Source organism: Sapajus apella, unplaced genomic scaffold (assembly GCF_009761245.1).
Source record: "Sapajus apella isolate SASKATOON/1434 unplaced genomic scaffold, GSC_monkey_1.0 scaffold32, whole genome shotgun sequence".
Taxonomy (NCBI): domain Eukaryota; kingdom Metazoa; phylum Chordata; class Mammalia; order Primates; family Cebidae; genus Sapajus; species Sapajus apella.
The window spans coordinates 4417812-4423881 of NW_022436972.1; the positions used below are offsets into that span (position 1 = coordinate 4417812).

The 6070-nt window shown below is 45.3% G+C and overlaps 1 non-coding gene across 1 annotated transcript; it reads right to left on the reverse strand.

The window, feature by feature from the left end:
* Positions 1–4489: 4489 nt before the first annotated feature.
* TRNAN-GUU lies at positions 4490–4563 on the reverse strand. Its single transcript has one exon. It is a non-coding gene; the product is annotated as a tRNA-Asn (tRNA).
* Between the last annotated feature and the right edge of the window lie 1507 nt (positions 4564–6070).

Sequence of the window (6070 nt, forward strand, 5' to 3'; positions counted from 1 at the left end):
AAGAATCCCTGTACTTGGCCATTAATAGAGAAATTCTACATTTAAAACTTCAGTTGTAACTGTAATTCTAGCACTCTGGGAGGCTGAGGCGGGTGGATCACCTGAGGTCAGGACCAACCTGACAAACATGGAGAAGCCCTGTCTCTGTTAAAAATACAAAATTAGCTGGGCGTGGTGGCGCACGCCTGTACTCCCAGCTACTCAGGTGGCTGAAGCAGGAGAATCGCTTGAACCCGGGAGGCAGAGATTGAGCTGATTGCACTCCAGCCTGGGAGGCAGGAGCAAAACTCTGTCTCAAAAACAAACAAACAAAAATCTTCAGTTGTATATTGGCTCTTATTTATGGCAGATTTTTATCTGTGTGATATTTATTACAGTGAATTCCAATGAACAGACCTATACTCAAGTATAAGTGAATATATCATTCAATTAAGTATAAATAAACCATCATCATGCTCATATTCACACATATGATAATGCATTCAGTTTATTGCTAAAGTAATTCAGAATGTCCTTATTTTGAAGTGTGCATTTGATATACCTATTTGGGAATAACTAGTTTGTTGTCTTTGACAGACAATAATTTTTGTTGTTTTGTTTTTACTAAAAAAAAGTGGTGAAAAGGGGCTCCATTTCTATGAAAGGTATCTAAAACATGGCAATTTGCTGGGTGTCATTAAAGTAACTCACAAGGAAAACAAATGCAAATTGCTATCTACTGCTAGAGTGAATCTCCGCAGAAGTGACCCTGAAAGGATCAATACATTAAAGCCCTTCCCAGCCGGTCATTCCAGATTGTAACAATAAAGCATTAAGTGTTAAAACCTAGAGGAAGCTTTTTTTTTTTTTTTTTTTTAATTTTGGCTCAAGTCCTTTATTATTAATTTTATAGACCTACTTAATTACTAAGCCAAAAAAAAAAAAAAATCAAACCTGTTTCTCTCTGTGACTTGTGAATAGTGTTAAACTATTGTGGTTTTTTATTTTTGTGTTACCTTAAAGTCTCCAGTTTAGTAACGTTTCTGTACCTAAATACTTCAGATTTGACATGCTTTGTGGCCTTTATCAGTAGTTAGAATGTAAATCCAGTAAATAAAGTAAAAGCCAGGTCTTCAAAATCTGGGGGCTGAGACCCTGCTTTAGAGGGCCTGTGACTCTCTTGGACTTTGTGAACAAAATCTCATCTGTGAATAGGTATATTTTAGGGATAGAATCTTTAGGTTGTCATTGGATTTTCGCAGGGCTCCATGAATCTGTAAGGTAGTCTCTTGGGAAGTCTGACTTCCATAAATGAAGTTTAGCTCAAACCTAAAATGAAATTTAACTGAAAGACAAAAACATTGGAAGCTGCTTTCTTTTGCATTTAAAAAAAAAAAAAAAACCCAAACCAAAGATTATTTCTGAAATTAAGTTCTAGGTTCAAGAGCAACTCCATGGTAGGGAATCAGCCACATGTAAGGTAAGCGAAGAGTCTGGACAATTTGTAATGTTTACTCCTAGGTTTCTTTAAAACCCTTTCAGATTTTGAATTCCTGTTAGCAGAGTCAGCCAGGCTCTGCATATAGACATCACCATAGACATGGCCCTCCTGTTGTAGTCTCCAAGGCTTGCCCAATTTTCCCTTGAATTGCACCCATGCTGCCTTCTCTAGACCCATTTGAGTCCAGAGCCTCATTGTGCCTCCTTTGAAATATAATTTCCTCCTAACTAGTCTCCGATCTATTATTCCCCCTACACTGTTTGCCACATCAATTACCTAAAATAGACCTTATTTTATCCTGAAACAGGAACCTCTAATAAGTGACTCCCTTCTTTTACAGGGTAAAGTTAGCTGCATCCTGGGTATTCAAGGACCTTCCAGGAGCTAAGAACATTGCCCCGAACCTTCCTGAAGTACATTAGTAGATTTAACCTCTGTACTGGCTATGTTCATTTCTTGCCCCCACTCTTATTTTGTCTTGAATTTTCCCTGGCCTTAAATGCCTCTCACCTGCCTGTCCATATCTCTCAGAGTTGTTTCAAATCCTCCATGAAGACTCACAACCCCAGTCTAGGTTGGCCGCTTACTTTGTGGCCTGGGAGCATGTTTCTGTGGCACTGTTGCTGACACCCTATCAGATGCATTTTTATCTGACTGTCCATCTGCGAACCATACCCCAAGAAGGCAGGGAGTGCTTCTGCACTGAGCACGTGCTAGGGGACAGGTCTGTGCTGGAGGGGCAAGCACTGGGAATGAAGAAGTGGTCCCTACTCTCAAGGAGTTCATATCTCCGTGGAGGTGACAAGCAACTCAGTGTTTCAGGGGGCTGTGGTGACTGCCTGGAAAAGGGGTATTTACATCAGGGGAGTTTCCCTGAGAAGGTGACGCCTCAGCCGATGTCTCCCAGGTAAGTGGGGCGGAGGTGGACATGGGCAGAGCGGGGAGAGGCATCTAGGTGGGGCATGGAAGGTTGCATCGGTCTTTCAGGGAACCCTTTTTTTTTTTTTTTTGAATGGAGTCTTGCTCTGTCACCTAGGCTGGAGTGCAGTGGTGCGATCTTGGCTCACTGCAACCTCTGCCTTCTGGGAGCCATTCTCCTGCCTCAGCCTCCTGAGTAGCTGGGATTACAGGCGCTCACCACCGTGCCTGGCTAAATTTTGTATTTTTAGTAGAGACTGGGTTTCACCATGTTGGTCAGGCTGGTCTCAAACTCCTGACTTTGTGATCTACCCGCCTCGGCTTTCCAAAGTGCTGAGATTACAGGCATGAGCCACCACGCCCAGCTGGGAACCCCTGGTAACTGCATGCAACTGTGTGAAGCTTTCATGAAGGAACACAATAAGGAGACTAGGGTGTGGACCATACAAACCCTTTTGCTAAGCTCAAGAATTTGAAGTGTATCCTGAAGGAAATCACCTGGAGCCTAAATATGATCATTTATAACAGAAAATGATCTCTGCCCCTAGGAGTTTGTCACCTAGGGTAAATATATTCAGCTTCAAAGTGGAAGGACATGCTTTCTAAGTCCCTGCAATTGTAGTGATGGCAAATATTATGCTCTGCATTTTGAAATGTGAGACTAGGTTTGAACAGTATATAAATGATCTTATGACCTAATTCCCCCTCATTTTGTTGTTTCCACTGTAAGCTACCCAGAAGCATAGAATTTGATGGGCATCAGAAAGATTCCTACCTAAGAACATTTCTTTTTTCCAAGACGTAGTCTTGCTCTGTCACTTAGGCTGGAGTACAGTGGTGCGATCTTGGCTCCACCTCCCAGGTTTGAGTGATTCTTCTGCCTCAGCCTCCTGAGTAGCTGGGACTACAGGTGTATGCCACCATGCCCACCTAATTTTTGTATTTTTAGTAGAGATGGGGTTTCACTATGTTGGCTAAGCTGGTCTTGAACTCATGACCTCATGATCTTGCCACCTTGGCCTCCCAAAGTGCTGGGATTACAGGTGTGAGCCACCACGCCCAGCCTCTAAGAACATTTTTGAGAGCTACCCGTTCTGTTGTCTGGAATTCCACCGTAAGTACAACGTTGTGTCTCCTTCTCCAGGGCTACTTAACTAAACAACAGAGGGTATTGTGTTATCAACAATTATTTGATTGAAAACTATATGCGAACATTTGCCAAGGCATTCCCTTAAAGACAGCCTAGTGACTCTGTTAATATATTCCTTCTTCCAGGCCTCTAAGTTCTGTCAGAGGCAAGTAGATCCCAGAGACAAGGCTCCTACAGCATGACCTGAATCTTGGTAGAAATAAATTATATCATCATGTTATCATATTGTCATATGTTGTTCTATCTTTACTTAAATCTTATGTGACTATTCTACTTGAAAAATATGTGTCCTCTGTTAGATCAGAGTTGATAATATGTCATTCAAGATCTGGTAACAGGAATCCGTACAATTTCTGCAGGAGTTTAATTTCAGGGTTAATTCTGTCCTCAATCTAAGGTAAACATTAACATTTTCCCTAGATTCAAGTCCGTTGTCCAAAAACTGTAACAGAGCTTAACTGAACAGTTTCTTAAGATGGTAAGCTTCCATATGCTTTTAAATGACTCCTCTACACGTTTTCATCTGGAAGCCTGCTCATGTTTTTGGAAGGAAATAAGGCAATCTTAAATAACTACATTTGCTTTTCGGTGGTGCCAGATTTTTTTGAGACACCAATAGAATTTATAAATTAACCGGTCATTGGGCAACCGAGTTGCTGTTTTGCTATTACAACGACTGCCGTTTGTGAGCATTGTTGGGAAGGATTCCTGAAGCACACGTTCAAGTTTCCCTTGGATAAGAGGTAGGAACAGAATTGCCAAACCATGGCTTCCAGTGTAGATGCAGCCTCTCCCTTGGGCCCAGCCACGTTAGGCACCACACATTAAGAGGATATTGTCTGTCCCTGTCCTAAAAACGTGGTGGCGTCGCACTCCTATTCGATTAAAAAGCTAATTATTGCAGTTTTAAAACGAACCGTCTCAGGAAAAGAAATGCCGATCGTCCCTGGGTGGGCTCGAACCACCAACCTTTCGGTTAACAGCCGAACGCGCTAACCGATTGCGCCACAGAGACCCAGTTGCTCAGGCCGCGCTGCGTTGTGTACAGATTTCCGCGGCGTCGGCGGCGGCTCTCGCCACCCTGGGCGTCGCCACCCCAGACACGGGCGGAGGAGCCGCAGGGCGCGCGGAGGAGGCGGCGGAAGTGGCCGAGGTGCCCGGCGGCCTCCGGGGGCGGGGTGAGAGGGAGAGGCCCAGCCCTTGCGCGCGGGAGGGGGCGGGCGGGGCCGCGTGACCCCGGGCTTCTCTGGGGACGAAGAGCGCCCCTCGTGGCGGCAATGGCCCGTGGTCTGCAGCCGGCCGGGACTCGGAGTAGGAAAGATCCTCCCGGCAATGGCCGCGCGCAGCGCCTGCTCTGCAGCAGGGACCGTGCCGGCTGGGCGCGCCACCGGCAGCCGGGGACCCAGTGGAGAACCTGCCAACGAGAGCAGGTCGCACGGACAGAGTACGACACGCTTGGAGGGAAGAACCACGTGCGGTACAGGTTTAAAAGATGGAGAGTCACGTGCGCGTAGGCCCAAACTTCAGGGGCCTCACCCGCTTTCTGGGTTGCTGCGATTGCCCCTTTTCCTTAGTTTTTTCTCTCATCCCTTCCCACCCCATAAAATGCAACGAACACAGATAGGCAGTGTATCAGTGTATACTGTATGTATATCTGTGCTTCGTACATAAAAGGAGTAAGATTTTTGCCACCTCCTAAGAGCATGTCTGCATCCCTTTTTGGGGGATATGGCCCCCGTTGAGAATGGATGGTTTTAGGGGACATGAAAAAAGACGGAGTGGCAATTAAGATAGCCTTTCCGTTTGAAATGGTCATTGAAGCCTTCTCCCTTTCCCTGTCTTCTGCATTTTTTAAAACTTATTTTTATCTTACTATTTGATATGGAGTACCGCCCTGTAGCCCAAGCTGGAGTGCAGTGGCGTGATCCCGGCTGACTGCAACCTCCGCCTCCCAGGTTCAAGTGATTCTCCTGCCTCAGCTTCCCGAGTAGCTGGGACTACAGGCACCCGCCACCACGCCCAGCTAATTTTTGTATTTTTAGTAGAGACGGGGTTTCACCATGTTGGTCAGGCTGGTCTTGAACCCCTGATCACATGATCCACCCGCCTCGGCCTCCCAAAGTGTTGGTATTACCGGCATCAGCCACTGCGCCTGTCCTGACTTCTGAATTTAAGCCACTGAAATCTAGGAGGAGGGTAGGGGACTTTAGCATTGTCCTGCACTTTTAAGAGAATGAAACTGTCTTCTGGATAGCCCAATCACAGGAGCTCATTTGGGTGTCTCCCCTCTTCTTAGAGTGAGTGAATTCATTCTAGTTCTCCACGGTAAATCCAGTCTTGTGTGCCTTGATGTTCCTATTGCATTTGATCTGTGAGGGACTCTTTTTCTTCTTCTCTTCCTTTTCCTCCTCTTCCTCCTCTCTCCATCTCTCCCTCCCCCTATTCTTCTATTCTCACGATTTTAACCATTTTTTTTAAGGCACATAGTTTAGTGGCACTAAGTACATTTGCATTTTTTTTTT